This window comes from Nomascus leucogenys, chromosome 13 (assembly GCF_006542625.1).
Source record: "Nomascus leucogenys isolate Asia chromosome 13, Asia_NLE_v1, whole genome shotgun sequence".
NCBI lineage: Eukaryota > Metazoa > Chordata > Mammalia > Primates > Hylobatidae > Nomascus > Nomascus leucogenys.
The window spans coordinates 4,010,611-4,032,693 of record NC_044393.1 but is presented as its reverse complement, the minus strand read 5'-3'; the positions used below and the strand labels follow the sequence as shown (position 1 = coordinate 4,032,693).

At 43.0% G+C, this 22,083-nt stretch overlaps 1 long non-coding RNA gene across 1 annotated transcript in view; it reads left to right on the top strand.

Moving 5' to 3' along the window:
• The first annotated feature begins 6,020 nt into the window (after window positions 1–6,020).
• LOC105740679 overlaps window positions 6,021–22,083 on the top strand; it is a 175,546-nt gene continuing 159,483 nt past the window's right edge. The window contains exons 1-2 of the long non-coding RNA XR_001116746.2: window positions 6,021–6,173; window positions 21,428–21,527. This is a non-coding gene — a long non-coding RNA (uncharacterized LOC105740679). The remainder of the gene's footprint in view (window positions 6,174–21,427; window positions 21,528–22,083) is intronic.

The window sequence follows — 22,083 nt, the reverse complement described above, 5'->3', positions numbered from 1 at the left end:
GATGAGTGTTCAAGGAGAGGCCCACAGAGGTGGCAGGCCTGTGGTCATATCTGGGCTCCTGCTGTCAACACGCCGTCACTGGTGATGGGAACCTTGGCCACGTTGTGGGTGAGGGCAGGCACTGGAGAGATTTAACAGGAGAGGTGACCTGGTTTGCTACATCCTTTAAAAGGGTCAGTTGGGCTGAGGGAATTAGGTAATGTGAGTGAAGCATAGTAGGATGAAAGCAAAGCTGTGTTGGTGACAGTGGGTGACCAGGTGGACCTGAGATGCAGATTCGTGCAGAGGTGTGTGCAGGGGTGAGTCATTGAGAGGCTCTGAATGCCAGGCTAGGGAGTTGGCATTTTATCTTAGCAGATTTCAAGCACTGGCCTCAGAGTTCTCTCTTCAATTAGAACTTTACAAAAAAAATAGCCAAAGGCAATACAAAACCTAAAGATGAATTTCCTGTGATGGAAAGTGAGACCCTGAGTACAGCATCACTGGAGGCTCAAAGACTCCTAAATGGAAGCTCCTGGGTGGCTGAGGGCAAACCGTCAGCAAGGCATGTGACGGGCACAGCGAACAAGTGAGGCTCCTCCACTCCTCCAGGTAGGAAGCACCTGTACCTGGATCAGGTGGGCAGAATGGAAAGGGTGAGGAAGGCAGGAAGGGCCCAAGTCAGTGTGCCTGTTGGCAGAGGTAGGGGCCAGGACAGTGCCGATATTGACAGCAGTGAGAAGCCAGCACCCCCACGTGGGGAGGGAGGCATGGGCAGCAAGGTCCCTTTAGAGGCAAAGGTGGGACACCTCTGTTCCTGGGCTCCCCAGGCTTTGGGTGTCCTCTGGGCCTGGTCTCATGGAGTAGTTCAGGCTAGAGACTCAAGACTGCAGAAGACGCTGTGGCGAGGGGAGATCCACCTTTGTGTGGAGTTTGGCCACCAGTGATCTGTGCATTGAACTGAGAAACCACCTCCTGGACCCACGTTTCTTTTCACGTGAGTGTTTTTGTGATGTGGTGGTAGACAGAGCCAGATTATGACCACAGATGATTGCTCAAGAGGCGATCTGTTAAATATTTCATGTGCAGTCACGACTGCTTGCTGTGGAGCTCCTTCTCCATCTGAGATGAGTAGGGTCTATTGGCAGGCAAGTTCCAGTTTAGTAATGAGATCATTATAATCCTGACCTCCTCGGAAGGATCCTTCACACCAGAGCAAGGCACTTCTCTGAATCCTCTCCACCTCTTTCCAGCATGAATTTAGTTCTCACAACTCTCAAAGGAACTCCCATTTCCTGTTTCTCCTCTACTCCTGACCTCACTCTCGCTCCCCTTAGCAAAGTTCTTCCGTCCTTCCAGACTCCTTCACGATGCCTTCACTTCATCTCACAAATGAGAGGCTGAACACCTGCTACCTCCATACACTGTGCTTTGTCCCTTCCGGGACAGAGCTGGGGCCTGGTTTCAGCTCATAAAGAGCTCACAGTCTTATGCTGTTTCTTGGACCAACAGAGTCAGAAATAGCAGAGGTGCTTGTGAGCACATAGAATGTTCTGGAGCCCATCTCAGATCTTTAAATGAGACACTTTGGGGTCAGAGTCTGGCCTCCTCATTTTACTACACAAGACCCCTGGCTTGGTTGGGGGTTCACCCTTACACCAAACTCCTAGAGTGCTTGATGGTTTCACCCTCTGTGGTGGTTGATCTTAGGTGTCACCTTGACTGCCCCTCTGGGTGCCCAGGTTAAACATTGCTTCTGGGTGGGTCTGTGAGAGGCCTTCCCAAAGAGATTAGCATATGAGTTGCTGGACTCAGCAGAGTAGATTGATCTGCCCCACGGGGATGGGCATTACCCAATTTGTTGAGGGCCTGAATAGAACAAAAGATAGAGAAAGGAGGAATTTGCGCTTTTTCTTGACTCCCTGCTTGAGGTGGGACATCTCATCTCATCTTCTCCTGCTATCACAATAGGATTTACACCTCACCTCCCCTGCGTCTCAGAGCTTTGAACTCCAATTATACCATGGGCTTTTCTGGGTCTCCAGCTTGCTGACGGCAGACCGTGGGACTTCTCAGCCTCCATCACCGCCCGAGTCAATTTCTTTTTTCTTTTTTTTTGGAGACAGAGTCTTGCTCAGTTGCCCAGGCTGGAGTGCAGTGGTGTGATCTCCACTCACTGCAACCTCCGCTTCCTGGGTTCAAGTGATTCTCCTGCCTCAGCCTCCCGAATAGCTGAGACTACAGGCATACACCACCACGCCTGACTAATTTTTTGTATTTTAGTAGAGATGAGGTTTCACCGTGTTGCCCAGGCTGGTCTCAAACTCCTGAGCTTGGGCAATCTGCCCACTTTGGCCTCCCAAAGTGCTAGGATTACAGGCATGAGCCACAGCGCCCAGCCACGAGTCAATTTCTTATAATAAATCTCCCCACCCCCGTGTGTGTGTGTGTGTGTGTGTGTGTGTGTGTATACATATATATATATAATATCTCCTATTGGTTCTGTTTCCCTGGAGAACCCTGACTAAACAACCTTCCTAGAGAATCTAGAAAGTAGACTTTGCAGGAATATTTTCTCCCTCTTGCTGGTTGTTCTGTCTTGTGTGAACCCTGGAAGAGCCCATTCTCCAAAACAGCTCCTGAGCACCTAACTGGGCCTAGTTTCCAAATAGAGCCAAGCAGCCATTTGCTGACTAGAGGCCACACACATACTCTGTGTTCCAGGAAAATACACACCATTGCCGTGTAACTTAGGGACATTCAGGGCTGTTTTTTCCTGTTCGTGCCACCTGAATCGGTAGCTGTGGCAAAACCTTATTTTCCTCCTTGACCTGAGCAATAGACTGTGACAGCATCGGCCAATCAGAACCGAGCAGCTTACATCCCGCAATTGCATAAGTGGCCCAGAGTGGGAAGCTGGGTGGGAGCTTTCTCTATCAAAGACAAGCACTCTCTTGGTTCTCTCCAGGCCCACCTTTGTTTTGTACTGAAGGCTGCCTCTCCCCAGTTTGCAAACTGCTTGTGGAAATAGAGTCTCTCTTAACCTAATGCTTCTTTCTCAGGTGTCTGGTTAACACTTGTGCATGGTGGGCATTCCGTCTATATTTCTTGGGCAGATGGGTGTGTGGATGGTGGTTAAACTTTCCCAGCCAGAGTGGGCATCTCCTCTGGGGTAAGGAGTTGGTGACATGCAGGTACCTGAGGCCCTGCCATGGGTGCATGGGCTGTGATTGTCCATAGACCACGTTAATTTAAACTTCTGGTCTAACACATAGAGTGGGCACCTTCCTGGGAAACCCTGGAAAAGCAGCAGATAGGACCGGCTCTCAGCAGTGACGAAAAGCAATAAGAGGACAAAATGTGGTACTTTACACAATGGAGTACTATTCAGCCATAAAAAAGAATAAGAACCTGTCATTTGCAACAACGGGGATGGAATTGGAGGTCATCATCTTAAGTGAAATAAGCCAGGCACAGAAAGACAAACATCACATGTTCTCACTTATTTGTGGGATCCAAAAATCCAAACAATTGAACTCATGGAGATAGAGGGTAGAAGGATGGATACTAGAGGCTGGGAAGGGTTGTGGGGGTGAGGAGGACGGACATGGGGATGAATAAGACCTAGTGTTTGATAGTACAATAGGGTGAGTAGAGTCAATGATAATTTAATTGTACATTTAAAAATAGCTAAGAGTATAATTGGATTGTTTGAACACAAAGGACAAATGCTTGAAGAGGTAGATACTCCATTCTCCATAGTGGGATTATTGTGCATTGCATGCCTGTAGCAAAACATCTCATGTTCCCCATAAATATATACACCTACTGTGTACCCATAACAATTTAAAAAAACGATTAAAAGTCTAGATATAATTTAAAAAAGAGGAAACTGTCTTTGTGTGGAGGCCCGCTGAAGACAGATACTGCATCAGGCACTTGGCAGCCTGGTTTCCAGTAGCTTCTCAACCCAGTGGAGTAGACTCTATGGCCCCATTTTACAGATGAAGAATGGAGGTGCAGAGATATCACGGCTCCAGCTTTGTCAGGAGGACCATAGAGGTCCAGGGGCTGGAGGTCTGAATATTTAAGAGAGGGATTTGAGTAACCATGGAAGTTAGCCTGGAGAGAGATTTGGGAGGCAGGTAAGCCTAGCGTTCACTGTGGGGGCAGATGCCTTCCCCATCTGTGCAGAAGATTGGCCCAAATGGCCATGATTACATGCTCCTACCTGCTTCCTAATGGACCTCAGAGAATTAAACAGCAAGGACAACAGCAAATGTTGTCTCTCAGACCCTTGACTTTTTCAGGACTGCATGACCTTTCTTTGTCCTTGTTCGGCTTCAAGTCAAGTCAGCTCAACCCTGATTGAGCACCAGCAATGAGTCATGTCTGTGAAGGCGACACAGCCTCTCTCCTTGAGGAGCTTCGAGTTTGATGACTGTCACTTCAACGGAGTTGGGCTGGACACAGTCATATGTATATGCCAGACATGAGGCTTTGTTCTCATTACAATAATTGCCCTGCATTATTCTAGCAATTAAACTTCTTGACATGTGTGGATGCATGTTCCCAATTTTTTCTGGCCTCTACTGAACACAATGTGAATATTTGAGCAGTCCTAAAAAATTAAACTTAAATAATTATACAAACTGAATTAGGAGAGCATAACATTACCAATCAGAGTAATGTGGCTTTGTAATCCAGTGTGATGTCATATGAATCTACAAATTAGGAAGCATGTCAGAGGAGGAAACCACACCCTTTATTGTTTTGCCTTAAATTGCTTAAAACTAATCTTTTCCATGAGCCAACAGCTATCTCTCATGTTTAATAACGCTCCTCCCTGCCCAGATGAAGCTAACTAAATGATGTTGCCCCCTGCACCTGCAAATGCCTGGTGCCAGGGCAGGGACACAGGGAATGGCAGAAGGGAGACCAGATGTCGGCTGAGGCATTGATTTATGGGCATGACCTTCCATGTGCCCTGAGGATGGCCGAGAGCAGGGTTTGATGAATGCAGTGCTCTGTGTGAGGAGTTCTAAGGTGACAAGCAAAGATTCTATCCTCTGGAGGGGCAAGCCCTATTATTAGGTTGGTGCAAAAGTAATCACAGTTCATGCAGTTGTAATGGCAAAAACAGCAATTACTTTTGCACCAACCTAATACCACACAGAAGAGGTGCAAGTGATGGGGCAGGGCAGGTGCAGGTGATGGGGCCAGAGAAAACTCAGATGTCTCCAATCCGTGCAGAGCAGGGAAACAGAAAAAGCTAAGTGGGGAAAGTGAGATTGCTATCACACAGATGCACGTCTTAGGTTTTCTGATTCCATTCCTCATGAATTGTATTAAGTAATCAAAGTGCTAAGCATGAAATGTGGGTATGCTGTCACCAGGTGGCAGCAGCATCCACTCTCCAAAATGCATTTTGTTCAAACCTAGTATGTGCTGAGTATTCTGAGCACACAGCAGAGACTAAGGCAAAAAGTCCCTGGCATTGTGGAGCTTAGAGGCTAATGAGGTGGCAGGTGCTTACACTTTAGAAACTGTTGTGAGGAATAGCTAGTGGTAGTTAAATGATATAGTGATAGTTAACAGAGAGAAAAGCTTTTCTCTCACTCCAAGCTATATTTTTATTATCACTATTAACATAAATAGAAAATAAATATTAACAGTTATTAAATAAGCAAAAGATAATGTTGCATTTAGTTATACGATTAAGTAGAGGTTTTCAAATATTTTTTAGCTTTGTGCAACCGAAATTATATGAGGAAGCAAAAACCACAAATACAGAAAATAAGAACTTTTCTGTTTGAACAGAAACGAGGACACTGGGGAGGACCTTCCAACGCAGGCCAGACTTTTAGGGGCTCGACAGAACACAGCTGGAGAAACATCCACACCATACGCGGTTTCACCTGCCACACGGCAGCCCGGGTGCCCGGATCACTGTGTGTGGAGACTTAGGCTCACGGGCAAACCTCTTCCGGGTTCCGCTCCGGGTGCTGCCTCCCTGTCCATTGGGAGCCCTTTTGCGTTTCAGATGCTCCCAGGCTCTCCCGCAGTTTAAAGACTTAACTCAGCAGCTTTCAGGGCCTGTGGTTAGGGGGCTCCGAAAGAACCGTTGCCGGTGGACCGGTTCAGGGTCTTGACTTCGTCACACAAAAGAACTTGAGAGCACGTCCAAAGTAAAGGTAAGCACGGGAGTTGATTGCACAGCGAAAGTGCACTCTGCCACCTGATCGGAGCGGCCGCTCAAAGGCGAGGCAGTGCTGGCCGACACTGGGGAAACCCCCTTTATGGGGGTCTTACATGATTATTCATGAAGGGCTGGGAACGAGTGTTGCCCTTAAGCATGTTCTGGGCTGTCTCCTGGTGGCACATGTGCTGTGGTTGTGCATGCTAGTACACACATCGCACGTCTCATTAGCATTGTAAATCTCCACCCAGTTCTTTAGTATTGAGCGCAGGTCAGCCCAAGGACACTCATCTTGGGTTTCTGCACTTGGATGAATTCGCGGATTTTTCCTTCTGCTCTTCTGCCTCGTTGCTGCAGGATGGTCTAACCACGAGCCTGGGATGCGGCTTGTGCACCGCACGTGGCTTGTTCTCGCCATCTATTTAGCAAGTTTGCTCTCCTTTAAGTGAGGCTATGACCACCCTCTCTGACCTACCTCAGAACCTGTTGCTTAGCTTCAGAAATCCAGCCTGGTGCTGGGCTTCCTTACAGCCTGAGGTCAAGCGATGCCCCTGAGACTTAACTGCCCTTGGAGACCAATTTTCAGCAACAGAAAAGAATGAAAATAAAGTTCACATGAGGGCTAGAGCTGCTGGCAATGAGAAGGTCCTGTGACTATTTTTATTACCACTTCAACGATAAGGAGGTGACCTTTCATTCTCATTTCTCTCTCTCTAATATTTTGCATTCTCCAACTATTATCTGTAAGAACATCTTACAGCATTTGAAAAGCAGAGAAAATATATAATAAAAACCACAACCAACCACACCATCTTAATGATAGCACTATTATTTTGTAATTCCAGTATCTTTGCCCAAGGTTTATTACTTGTTGAGTATTTGCAATTGTCCTCAGTAAAATTCTGAGACATGATTTTTAATTTAACATACCTTAAGAGTTTTGTTTGCAGGTGGCTGAATTTCTTCAGAAAAATTATTTTAAAGGCTACTCAACACTGAGCAGTTAGTATTCATTCAGGTGGCCATTCTCTGACGCCTGTATTGCTTCCATCTGTTGGGAAATGAAGCCAGTGGAGAATATTGTTTTCCTTTTGCTAACAACAACATCCGTTAGGACAGATCTCCACATGTCTGATTGCTGGGGCCGATGACACAAACATTGACAATAGCACTTCACGCGTGTTGACTGATGATTTCCAAAAGCTATCTTCCCAGCTGGCAGTTTGCCAGATGCTTCCACAAGTAGATGGGAATGCCAAGTTCATCACACTGTTGCCAGCACTAGGTATGTCCACTACATTTTAATGCTAGTGTAATAGGCAAAGGGGACCTGCTGTCTGTTTCACCATTCATTTCTTTGCATGGTTGTCAGGTGGGACATTCCATTCTCCTGGAGAGGCCAGATCACTGTGTCTCCCGGGAGGCCCTGGCAGAAGCTGCTCTGGTGTCCGGCTCCTGTGTGAAGCCTCCCCCATCCCCCACTCTTGGAACGGACTTCTTTTCTGCCCTTTAAACACTCCTAACATCATGCGTGGGTCTTTGCTATGACACAATTGTTCCCCATTCTGCATCGTCATGAGGCTGTCTACATCCTTTCTCTCTCCTGGGCAGGGCTCTGGCTCTGCAGGGGAAGGGGACCTGTGTTACTCTCTTAGTCCCCTGCCTTGTCCAGCACAGCACTGTACATGCCACAGAGGCCCCACAGAGCTTGATCAAAAACTAACAATGATTAAACCAAAATTATGAATGGACAAAAAATTTCCATCAAGAAACCTCAACATTTTAATATTCATGGGGGCGGGGGATGTAGGGTAAATGCACCTAATAGTAATAACTTAAGCATACCCTTAGAATGACCCTGTATGGCAGATGCGCCTAAATGTGTGTTCCGTGCTAGGGAATCCAGGAGTGGCCAACTCAGACATTCATTCTGTGATTTCCCTGTTCAACCCACCACCATTGAACACTCTCCCTGCACCTAAGCCCCTAATAAAACCCCATGGCTTGGTTGCTAGCTCTGGGTCTCTTCTTCAGCCTTGCTATTGAGCTTAATACGGGGTTCAGCACAACCGTGGAACAAAGAACAACAAAAAATTGGTGATCTTAGCTCTAGTTTTCTTTCCTCCCTGAATCACATATGAAGGGAGTCATGTGGCCTTTCAGCCTTATCCCATTTGAAAACAGAGGCTGTAGGATCAAATCTCAATCCCCTTAGTCCTATATTTAGGAGTCAAACTCTGATTTGTTCATGGGGCTGTCATCAGATAGCAGAGCACACAGGGCAAGGTGGAGCAGGAAGCTGCTGGACGCTCTGCCTTCCTTATCCAAATAGTGAGGTTACATGGGGAGAGCTGTGGTCCTGAACTTATTGATTCACTTGAGTGTTTTTTAGGGACCTACTATGTGCCAAGCATTGAGCTGCCTCTGATAGTGAAGGTAGAATGTGATCAATAATAGGTGTGTTTAACAACACTGTTGTCTGACCTGCTTATGATGTTAGATCTTGACGTCAGGAAAGCCAGCTGATCAGAGTTGCCACTCAGTATCTGGCCTCACTAGTAATTTCTTCATCGTATAAAGCAGTGCTTCTGGTGCACTAGCAAGCATCAGCGTCACCTGGAAGACTCGTTAAAACACAACTATCTGGACCCACTCACTGAGTTCCTGCTTCAGTAGATCTGGGGTGAGAGCTGACAATTTGCATTTCTAACACATTTGCAGGTGATGTTGCTGGTCTGGGGAAACAACAATTTGAGCGCCACTGCTGTCAATTGAAATAATAACAGTTCCCATATGTAGGCGATTTACCTGTGCCAGGTGTTATGTGGACAGCTTTACTTGCCTTATCTCAATCTCCAGAGAGACTTACAAAGGAACTATTGATAGCTTTAATTTTTGAGATGAGATATCTGAGAGTAAAAGCTGTGAAAACCCTATTGAAGCTGGCACAGTGAGTGGGATTGGGGCTGAGCCCCCATCTCTCTGGCTCCAGTCACACTGCTATCCATGCTTGGTGCATCCACCCAGTTACCAAGCCACTCTACCTCCTTGAGGACCCGTCTCCCCAATTACCAATGAGTCACCTTCAGATAACACTGTGCCCCTCACAGGCAGTGCAGATGCCACCTAACAGAACATTCCCAGTTCCTCCTTCAAATTCTTGGGATGTTGTTGCCTTCACCCCACTTCTCCATGTGCCATAATCACTCAATAAATTGTTCCTGTCATTTTAAATGATTGCCTTTTAAAGATCAATAAAAAAGATCAAAGATTATATTTTATCTTCATGATTCCTTCATGATGCCCTTCCTTTCTTTATGGAGATCTGTATTTCTGACCTCTTCCTTATTCCTTCTCCCTGTAGAACTTTCAACAATTTTTTCAGAGCAGGTCTATGGGCTGTGAACTCCATCCAGTTTTTGTTTGTCTGAGAAAGTCTTTGATTCTCCTTTACTTTTGAAGGATGATCTTTCTGGATAAAGAAAGGGTTTTCTTTTTTTTCTTTCAAGACTAAATGTTCATTCCATTCTCCTATGGCTTGTGTGGTTTCTGATGAGAAGTCTGCTGTGATTCTTTGCTCCTCTCTAGGTAAGAGGTTTCTCTCCCAGCCCTTGTCTTATTTCAAGATTTTCTCTTAGTCTTTGGGTTTTCTGCAGTTTGAACATAATATATCTAGGGGTGTGTATTTGTGACTTTTGTTTATTTGTTGCTTGTTTTGTATTTATCAGTTCTCTAGGTCTATCATTCGTTTTGAAATGTTATTAGCTATTATTACTTTGAACACTTATGTGCTGTTCTCTCTTTTTCTGGTATTCCAATAACACATACACAAAGCCTTTTGATATTGTTCCACAGTTATGAAGGATTCTATTGTTTTTTGTTACATATGTTTTTCTCTTTGCATTTCAGTTTGGGAAGTTTCTGTTGCCATATGCTCAAGCTCACTGATTCTTTCCTTGGCTCTGTCTAGGCTACTGAAGAGCCCATCAAAGGCATTCATCATTTCTTTTGCAGTGATTTGATTTTTTGTATTTCCTTTTGATCCTTTCCTAGTATTTTCATCACTCTGCTTATATTACTTATCTATTGTTGCATGTTATCTAGTTTTTCATTGGAACCCTTAACATACTAATCATAGTATTTTAAATTATCTGGCTAATAATTCAGAGCAATAGGAACTGAGGTCAACAGGCCTTAATGTGAGGATTTATGTTCATCTGACTCAGAGTTGGGCTGTGTTCAATATTTGCTGTAGGCGCCAGATGCTCGCCTCTTGACCTTGAGTCCTGCTCTTCAGAGCCTCTGTCTGGAGCTCTTTCAACTGTAATTCACTGCTGTTGTACTGAAGCCCTGTTGATGAGGTGGTAAATTGTAGGGGAAGGCGAGCGTCCTATAATCATCATATTAAATCTCAGTCTTTCAGTGGGGCTCTGTGTCTGGCCTGTGACTTCACAAGTGTTTCCCCCAGCCTTAGGTGAGACTGGAAGGCTGGAGGGAGCTGCAGTAGAAAATGCCCTTCCCCAGGCTGGAATGAGGCTGAGAAGTCTTTCTCCTGGAGAGTGGACCTTCCAGGGGAAGGAGAAGGCTCTGGTGTATTTCATAAGGAATACTCTTCCTTTCCCTGCCAAAGCTGGGAGCAGCTCTTTCCAGGATCTTCACCATCAGAACCTGAAGGGCTCCTGGAGATAAAATCCACAAAAGCGTGGGGTCTCCCCAAGGCTGCAGTGCCCAGTCTTACATTGCCTTCCTCAGTCTCACATATTCAGTTCATAGGAATGTGTCAACTTGATCATCTAAGTGTTCCTACCAGTTTATGTCTACAGTGGCTTCTGCTCCAGAGAGGCAGACCTCAGCTGTGATTCTCTGGACTCATCCAGAGATGGAGAGATTCCAGATTTCTGGGTAGTGATTTACCCTGTTATCAAAAGGCAAACTTACACCAAACTTAAAGGTCTTAATGGGCTTTTATTTGCAATTTGTCAACACCTCATTCTGTACAGTCCATGTTCTAATGAGCTGAGCATAGGAGGTTGGTTTCATGGGCAGAAAGGGGCTGAAGAAAGCAGAAACAGAAAGCAGATTGGGCACTTTGAAGATATTTTCCTTGTAGGACTAAAACAAAGAAAACTTTCTTATTATGCTGACTGATCACTTTGAAGATATTTTCTTTATGGGACTAAAAGAAACTTTCTTATGCTGACTCAGGTTGACCAGAATCTCCCATTTTTTAGGAAAACTGGTTCATTTCAAAGTTCAGTTTCATTAGGTAGCCCTCAGTACATTGACTCCGTTCTGGTCTGCCCAGGGCCTAGTGCAGGAGGCCAGTCCTAAACAATGGCCTCCCATGAGCTCTGTTTCATACTGTGAACTCAGTTCTCCAATAGGTTCAAGAAAGGTCATTGATTTTCAGTTTGTCCAACTTTTATTTGTTGGAAGGACGGGAGTGATGACTTCCAAGCTCTTTACATATAAACTTGAAACCTAAACTCTCTTCCTTATAAGGAAAAATGCCCCCTTTCATGAATATATCAATGTATGTCATCCGTCAACTCTTTGACATAATTTACATACTCAGATAAACCCAATTTTTAGCATTTTCTAATTGAACAAGAGACTTACTGTTTTTTTCCCAGGAAATGTTGTGTCTACTTCTCCATTCCCTTGCATGAGATGTTTTTTGGGAAACAGGAGCCCAGGAGAGCCCAGGTGACACCATTTTAGATTTAATGCCATCTTAAAACCAAGGTGCATTCCTTGCCAATCACAACCCATGGTCATAAGATGTTTATGGCTAAGGAAGCAGTTTACAATGCCTGCAAGGACAAACTCCTATGACAACAAAATGTCCAGATGCCCCAATATACATAATAATATATGCCTTCAAGGTAATTCTTATTATGCTTTGATGCACATATGCACTAAAATGCCAAAGACAGTTTTCTTTAAATCAGCAGAATAATAAATTTTGTCATGCTGTCAGCCGTCTGCACATAGTCATAGCTTAGCTTAGCTTTTTGCATAGATAAGACCGCTATGGAAGAAAAACTTAAAACAAGGATGATATGTTCCTTCTCTCGCTTTCTGAGGATCCACACTCTTAATTGGAGTAGCTTTCAATAAATGATCTCATTTTATTGTATCCTGTGACTCACCTTGAATTCCTTCCTGCACAAGATCCAAGAACCCTCCCTTGGGGTCTGGATTGGGACTCCTTTTTCCAGTAACAAGACAATAAATGAGAGACAGAATTAATTCAAAATAGCACTTGTTGGAGTAAAATAAAGGAGTAAAGATCACAGGAAGTTGGGAGAATCACTTCTTGTTTGGTCCAATATTTGAAACACTGTCATCAAATGAGCCCCGGATATTTTCATATTATTTACATGACTGACTTCTAGCCCCTAGATTTTATCTTCCCAGGAATGTATAAGTAACTTTAACAACATGCTGTATTAAAACACATCGACACAATTATATTACAAAATGAGTGTATTTTTTTCAATATAATGGGATTAAAATACATGATCAAAGTAATAAGAATTTTTCCCACTCCTCCTTCCCCTCCTGGCAACCTCACCTCCAGGATTTGTAACAGAGCCTCTGCCCCGAGCAGCCCTGTCCTCACCAGTGTTTGCAAATTGCAAATTATATGCAAATTGTTAAAACAGTGCCTGGAGGCCTTTATCAGCCTGCTAAGGCTTATACATGTTTTGTTTGGTTGAGAGGAATAAAACAATTAAAATCGGATGTGTTCTGTTTGTGCGTGCAATTTAACGTAACATCACCAGTGCCTCTCGATGTCTCAAGGCACTCTCTGATACCAAGAACACAGAGGGACCTTTTCTGAACTTCTCGCAGGAAGTGGGTGAGGCCTCTCATGGAGTTTGGGAAGCGTCTCTTCCTTTCTCCAGAATCGTATGCTTTGTGGGCAGAGATCTTCAATGGATTTATCTAAACAACTGTGTGCAGTGGGAAGTCAAAGACAGTGGATTTCAGGGAATCAAAAACCTGAGGGTTTCAGGAAGAAAAAGAAGGCAATTTGAGGCATTTGGACTTAATGAAACTTACTCAGATGGTGACAGAAGCATTTTCTTGGATGCACAATTGGCCACTGGGGATGCTTATACAGCATTTTTTTTTTTTAAGGACTTGGTGGCTTCCCAGACAGGAAGAATTTGTTTTGACTGTGTTCTCTAATGAACCCCTAAACACACTTCTTCTGATAAGCCTGATGAAGTGCTTCACCTGGGAAAAGTCTTGGTGCTGATTTCCTCCACCTGGCTCTCTGGGCTGCACTTGAAGCTAGCCTGGCTCCATGCTTGCCAGCTGATTCTCCATCCTCCTCCACACCCAAATGACTTGTTTCATGATGGCCAAGCAATTAAGACAATGATCCAGATAGGGCAGCCATGGAAAGCCATATACATGTATATTTGAAACCTTTGATGGTTGTACCTTGGCAAGGAATAAATTATTTATATTACTATTGGATTTTCCATTATTTTATTCCATTGCTTCACTGATCCATTTGGATGTCACACAAGCCTCAAATTTAACAAATGTGAAATAGAATGCTTAATGCTCATCTCTACAACTTATTTCTCCCCTTGTTCACCTACTGTTCCTCTTTCTGCAGTGGGCTTTCCCCAGAGTTTCAGATGGCAGGTTCGCTCTCATTCTTTGGGTCTCATCATAAGTGTCACCATCCTAGAGAGTCTTTTCTTGACCACCTGTTATGCAATGAATTGTGTCTCTACTCCCCATCCCTCCACCACCCCTGCAATTCATGTGCTGAAGCCCTAATCCCCCAATGTTACAGCATCTGGAGATGGGGCTTTTAGGAGATCATTAAGTGTCAGGCCTCTGAGCCCAAGCTAAGCCATCATATCCCCTGTGACCTGCACGTATACATCCAGATGGTCTGAAGTAACTGAAAAATCACAAAAGAAGTGAAAATGGCCTGTTCCTGCCTTAACTGATGACATCACCTTGTGAAATTCCTTCTCCTGGCTCATCCTGGCTCAAAAGCTCCCCCACTGACCACCTTATGACCCCCGCCCCTGCCTGCCGGAGAACAACCCCCTTTGACTGTAATTTTCCTTTACCTACCCAAATCCTATAAAACAGCCCTACCCCTATCTCGCTTCGCTGACTCTCTTTTTGCACTCAGTCCGCCTGCACCCGGGTGAAATAAACAGCCTTGTTGCTCGCACAAAGCCTGTTTGGTGGTCTCTTTACATGGACACGAGTGAAATTAAGGTTAAATGAGGTCATAAGAGAGGGGTCTATGAATTTGCAGACTTAATGGTGGAGCTCATGCACTCTCTCTTCCTCCAGGGACATGCACAGAGGGAAGGCTCTGTGGGGTTTTAACAAAAAAGAGTCAAACTCTGTAAAATATTTGAAGGGATTTATTCTGAGCCACAAACGAGTGACCAAGGCCTGAGGCATAGTCTCAAGAGGTCCAGAGAACCTGTGCTCCAGGTAATTGGGTTATAGCTTGATCTCATACATTTTAGGGGGATAGAAATTATAGATAAAAACCGAAATGAATCCATGCAAAGTGTACATTGGCTTGGCCTGGAGAGGCAGGGGCTCCCAGGTCATAGGTGGATTTAAAGATTTCCTGATGGCCGTTGGTTGACAGGGTTAAGCTCTGCCTGAAGAGTTGAAGTCAGCAGAAAGAAATGCTAAGATAAGGAGGGTTGTGGAAACCAAGGTTCTTCTTATGTAGATGAAGCCTCTAGGTAGCAGGCCTCAGAAAATAGATATTAATAGTAAATGTCTTTTTTCAGATGCTAAAAGGTGCCAGACTCTTAGTTAAATCTCTCCTGGGTTAGGAAAATACCTGGACAGGGAAGGGGATTCTCTACAGAATGTAGATTTTCCCCATGAGAGACAGCTTTGCAGGGCCGTTTCAAAATATGTCAATGAAATATATTCTGGGGGAAAATACTTTGATTTCTTTCAGGGCCTGCTATCTGTCATGTGACGCTCTACTAGAGTCGGGTTAGAATTTGGTATCTTATTGCTAAACGGATTTTCTTCTGTCTTAAGATCTACAATTTAGTGTTAAAGCTGGTCTGTTGTGCCTGAATTCCAGGGGAGGAGGGTATAAGGAGGCATGTCTGACACCCACTTCCCATCATGGTCTGAACCAGTCTTTCAGGTTTAGTTTGAAATCCCCTTGGCCAAAAGGAGGGTCCCTTCAGTCAGTTAGGGGACTTTGAATTTTATTTTTGGTTTACAGAGGACATTGTGACAAGGTAGCCATTTGCAACCCAGGAAGTGAGGCTTCACCAGAATCCAACAATGCTGGCCCCTGATTTTGGACTTGCAGCCTCCAGAACTATGAGAAAAATCCGTCTCTTTTGCTTAAGCCACCAAGTCTGTGATATTATGTTATGGCAGCCTGAGTGACTAACACATCACCTGATGTGAAGTAGCCCTTTTATGCCAGGGGCAGCATGAAGAGTAAGCATGGCAAGTCTCAGAGATGCAGGGGCTGTGGAGTGGAGAGTGAGGCCAAGGGGAGCATAAAAAAGCATGGAATGTCACAGAGATGCAAGGGCCGTGGGGTGGAGAGTGAGGCCAGGCAAGACCATAAAGAGTAAGAATGGAAAGTCCCAGAGATGCAGGGGCTGAGGGGTGGAGAGTGAGGACACTTGTGATGGAGTGGGAAGTTCAAAAACCCACAGAGAGGGAGCAGGAGTGGTCCTTTCATAATAAGATGTTTAGGGCATCAGACTGTTAGAGTTGGTATTTAGGCAGACATGAGCAGGGCAGAAGAGGGCCCCTGCCCCAGGGATGTCAGGCGACCATCAGGTGATAGCCAGGTTATTGTTACGCTGTCTCTAATTGGCCATGCCTGGCACTAGGGAAAGGCTGTCTTCCAGTAGATAGGAAACATCTGAAGCTGGTGATCCGCTTCCTGATAGGATCTCAGGAGCTGGACGAGTGGGCCCAAGTATGTGCACTAAATGGCAAAATGGCAGAGTTTAACTGGTATGTGACCTTCCTCTAGGAATGCTTACCTGGAAAGGGAAGAGTGCCTCAAATGAGGTTGCACACAATTTCAGCAAACACACTGCGCATGCTCCTCTCCCAAGTGCTGGCAGGCCACTGTGCATGGGAGCAGCCTGCTCCAAGGGAAGAATCAGGGAAGAAGAAATGTGGACCCTGGAGTCATGTCATACAAGACCCCACCCAAGTCGAGGGTCAGACAGAGCACTTGGATCTCTCAAGTCGCCTGTCTGGCCCTTTCCAACTGTACTTTACTCCCTTTCATTCCTGCTCTAAAACTTTTTAGTAAACTTTTACTCCTCTCTAAAACTTGCCTCAGTCTCTCACCCTGCCTTCTGCCCCTTGGCTGTATTCTTTCTTCTGTGAGGCAAGAACTGAGTTGCTGCGGACTTGTACAGATCCACCCCTGCTAACAAGACTAGACCTCAGCCTCCAAAGAGCGCCCCCACAGTGGGCGACTGCTGACACAGGGGTCTGGGGAATGATGACCTCAGTCACAAATTTGCCTTAGACTGGATATATCATTTGCACTTAAATGTTTACAGAATGGCTGGCAGGTGCCATGACCCAGGGGCAAGGAAAAGCTTGCGTTGCCCCAAAGTTCAGAACCTCAAGAGCAGTTCTAAAGTAGACGGTTCTTTCTCTTAGCATGGTGGCCAATTCCAAGGGAAGATGCTCTGAATGGGATGGCCTCCTGTATTTGGGAGCTGAAACTGCTTGGGACTGCTCAGCCAGTTCACTTGCAGACTGAAAACTGAAGCTGTGTGTGTGACCTCCAGGACAGCCCCAATTTCTATGCTCATGACCATGTGTTGCATATAGTTTTTCTTCTCCATTATCAGGAGCTACTTTCTATCTGGTTCGACAGGACAACGTGCCCGATCATGTGGAGATCAAACGTGTTCCCCGAATGTTTAGTATGCAGTGTGTGCACACACACAACCCATGCCTTAGATCTATGACTCGTCTTCGTGAATCGTGAGAGCATACCTTTTCTTCCCTCAGCTTGCCTTTCCAGAATAACAATAACGTAAAGCCCACATGGCTCCCAGACAGGATCTTTGGGAATTCCAATTATCTGATAATTGGCACCAAAGTGATCCTCCCGACTTGAAGTGGGAGGAAATTTGGATTTCTAAACTGGGGCAAAAGCTTCTTATGAAGCATCAATGTGTGGTGTTCCCTATTCTCTTTGCTTTAAAAAATAGAATTATATTTCTTTTTCTTTAGGCAACTTTGCAGACTATCAAAAGACATAGATATCTGAAAACTCTGTCTGCCTATTCCCTGTTAGCCATCATTTGGAAATAAATTTGATGCTTGGTTACTGCTTGACATAACGTACAGGTGACCAGCAGGAGGGAAAGCAAAGTATAAACAGATCCAGTTTGTTGACAGGGATTGAATGATGCAGCAACTTGACTGCATTGAACCATTTAAACTTTCTTTTTCTTTTTTAAGCTACAGCTTGAATTAAAAAAAATGAAGTAAACTCAAGAAATCCATTAAGATTAGTATTGAACTCCAGTCAAGACCATCACCTGTGGTCATTAGATCTGGCTGTGGGTGAAACAAAAAGTAAAGTCTGGCTCCTGCTTCTCATATCTACACTTATCCAAATCACCTGAGATTAAAGAAAGCCCTTTAACTGGTGTTAGAGAGGGGACCTAAGGTGGAAGATGTAAAGCATGAACTACCTACAGTGATGCCTTGACACCACAGAACCAAAAGCTCCAGACCTCTGCTCTGAGGATGGAAACGTGGTTCAGCTGGACTTAACTGTGCTTGGAACCCCACGCTGGATGTGTGTGGTTCCTCTAGGAGGACCACTAGGGAGGTTTACAGAGAGGAGCCACAATGATAGAAAGCGGTGACTGCTGGGCTAATTAATAATGATAAATGTGAAAGGTCATGAGTGGAGAATTGAAGAAAAGAGGAAACTAACATTTAAATGCCTCACAATGTGTGATGCTTGATTCAGAGAAAAAAGTCCAAGTCTGCAAGCAGTAGATTTTGCATTAAATGAACTGAAATTGGAATAGGACTCAGTGGGTATTTCATTTTGCCTTGGTCTTAGGTTAAGTAATTAAAATCAACATCAGGTTGTGCCTGAAAGGTACAGCAACTGAGCAATGGCTAATTGTTATAGCGGCAAAATTAGCGGAAGATCAAAGAGAATTTCAGAGTTTCTTGCCAGAGTAGATATGCATAAAATTCTATCCTCTGGTCCAACAAAATACATACAGGGTACAATTAAATTTAGCTAATTAAATTAAGTATAAATTAACTGATTTTTTAAATTTCTTACACTGTATTAATATTTATCAAGACTTTGACCAAACAGTAGAGATTTTATAGTTGGAAGGGATCCAGGTGATTAGCCTATCCCCCATCCTCCATTAAGAGCTTCACCCTCACCATTTCTCATTTCCCTAGACACATCATTGTTCACACTCTACTTGAATCATCCCAGAGACAGAGAACTCACTACCACTTCTCTCCCCTTTTGAAATGACAGTGGGAAATGTGTTGAATTCATAGAAGAGAATGATCAATTGTCAGATTCAAGAAAGACATTGAAAAATGAAAAAGTTATGAAGAGGGGATTTCAGAATGAGTGCATTCTAGTGATCACACATGAGGTGAACCCCAAAACATTGTAATGCAAGAAAGTGGAACATTGTGTGGCCTGTGCTCACAGCATCATTTTGCGGGAAGAAACTGGGAGAAGGGCAATCTCATTCTTTGAAGGGTAGCTTTTCTAGCAAGGATCGAATTCCATTTCTTTGCTTCCAGTGAAGAAGGTTGAGCTCATCACAAAAGGCGAGAATGAATAGAAGTGGAATTTCTTTGAGAGCTTACATTGTTGAATGGTTTGGATCATGGCAGTAGTCTCCTAACTCACCTGCTATCAGTTCTGCAAACTCTCCGTTAAATTTTATCCATTCAGCATCTAGAGATTAAATATTATTTTAAAAATATTTTTATAATAAAGGATTACTTTATGAACAGTAATGTGCACAGGTCTTACCATCTGAAGTATCTATTTCAATGAGTTTTGTCAATGGTGTGTGCTCCTGTGATTGGCCACCCAAGGCATGATGTAGAATACTTTTGCTGTGAAACCCCTCAACCAAGAAGTTCCCTAGTCTCCTTTCCAGTTGATACCCTTAGTCTAGAAAGGCAAGCACCTTCTGATTCTGTCCCTGTAGATGAGTTTAGCTGTGTTCTTCGATCTCATATAAATGAAAGCACACAGAATGCCTACTTCGGGTGCTGGCTTTATTTTTGTGACTCAGTCATGGTATTGTGTATTAGCAGTAGTCCTTGCCTTTTTATTGCCAAGAAGCATTTTATGAAATACTTCAATTTGTTTACCTACTCATCTGTTGATGGACACTTATGTTGTTTCCAGTTATGAGCTATTATAAATAAGGCTGTTATGAACACTCTCGTCCAAGTCTTTTTGTGGACACAGATTTTCATCTCTCTTAGGTGAATCTCAAGAGGGCAGACTTGCTGGGTTATAGGGCACTTGTATATTTTTTATAGAAAACTGCCAAAAAGTTCTCCAAGGTGCTATTCTACCCTCCTGCCAGCAACATATGAGAGTTTCTGTCACTCTATGTCCTTGCCAACATAGGGTATTGTCAGTCATTTTCACTCTGGTCTTACTAGTGAATGTGAAATCGTATCTTGCTTTAATCTAGTTTTTCCTAATGACTAATGGGGTTAAATGCCTTTTCATGCGCTTACTAGTCATTTTATGTCTTCTTTTGTGAAGTGCCTGTTAAAGTCTTTTTCCCACTCTTTTAATTGGAGTGTTTGTCTTTTTATTATTGATTTTTTGGAGTCATTTAAACATTCTGGATATGAGTCCTTTGTTAGACAAATGTGTTACGGATATTTTCTTCTCTGTCGTTGTGTATTCATTTGCCAAATGGTGTCTTTTAAATAGTAGATTTTTTTTATGAATCCCCTTTAACCTTTATTTTTCCTTTTTGCTTTTATGTTTTCTTCTAGAAGCTTTATGGCTATAGCTTTTACATTTCAGTATATTACATGTTATTGTTATTATTATTTTGGAGTGGAGCAAGTGGGGTCAAGCATTTATTTTCCCCTGGATACAGCTGTCCATTTGTTTCGGCAGTATTTGCTTAAAGCACTTTCTTTTCTCCATTGAGTTGACTTGATGCCTTTCTCAAAAATCAATGTATGGGTCTCTTTCTGAACCTTTCATTCTTTCCACTGATGGAGGTATATTCTATTTTCGTGCCAATATCAACTCGTCCTGATTACTATAACTTTATGTAAACCTTGAAGCAGAAATTGTAAGTCCTGTGAATTTGTATTTTTAAGATTATTCTATTTTAGATCCTTTGAATTTCCATATAAATTATAGCATTAGCTTTTCAATTGATGCAAAAAACCTGATATTATTTTCACTGGGATTGTGTTTTATCTATGAATCAACTTGAGGAGAATGGGCATCTTAACAATATTAGTTTATCAGCCTGTGAGCATTTATTTAGTTTTTAAAATTAATTTGTATTATTACAATACAACATACACTTGGGTTGCATACAATGTTTCAGTCAATGATGAACTGCATAATCAACGGTGGTCTCACAAGAATATAGTACCATATTTTACTGTGTTGAGATATGTTCAGATACACAAATACTCACCATTTTGTTACAATTGCCTACAGCACTCAGTATAGTTACATGCTGTACAGGTTTGTAGCCCAGGAGCAATAGGCTCTACCGGATATAGCCTAGGTGTGTTGTAAGCTGAACCATCTGGGTTTGTGTAAGTATAGTCTATGATGTTTCTATAAGGACAAAATCATATAATGACCCATTTCTCAGTAGGTATCCTCCTTGTTAAGAGATAAATGACTGTATTATAGTTTTCAGTGATGAGTTCTTACAGATTTTTTTTAGATTATTCTAGGTATTCAATATTTTGGAATGCCACTATAAATATATATGTATACAGATTAAAATGTTCGTTTTCCCATTGTTATTCCTTGTATATTGGAAATACACTTGAGTTTGGTGTATTTATATTCTGTAACCTTTCTAAATTCAATTAAGTCTAGTAGTTTTTCTTTGCAGATTCTATTGATTTTTTTACATTTACACAATTATGTCTATAGTAGGGACAGATATACATTGTTTTTCTCAGTGATTATAGTTTCTTTATTTTTTCTTATTTCAACAGCTAAGACCTCCAGTACAGTGTTCAATGGAACTGGTGAGAGAAGATGTCCTTGCTGTGTTCCTGATATGAAGAGGAAAGCAGTCCTTCTCCATTAAGTAAAGTATAAACCTTAGGTTTTTCATAGTTGACCTTTATCAGATTTTGAAATTTCTCTGCTAGTCTCATTTTGCTGAAAGTTTTAAAAAATTATTTAAATAATGGATTTTGAATTTTGTCAAGTACATTTTATGCATTTATTGAAATAATTATATGGTTATTCTTCTTAATTTCATTTATGTAGTGAGTTATACCAGTTGAGTTTTGAATGTTGAAACCACCAGAATTCCTGGGTTAAGCCCTATTGAGTTATGATGAATTTTATATATTGCCATATTTGATTTGCTGATATTTTGCGATTGTACTCTGAAGGATATTGGTCTGTAATTTTATTTGTTTGATTTGTCATGTTTTGCTACTATGGTTATGCTGCCCTAAAACAAGTGGAGGAACTGTTCTTCCTTTTTCTCTTCTTTAAAAGAATATGCATTTGGTATTATTTTCTTTCTCCAACATTGGATAGCATTCACAGTGAAGTCATCTGGGATGATATTTAACGGTTGGAAAGTTTTTGATTGCAAATTCAAATTCTTTAAAAGATATTGATCATTTAGATATAC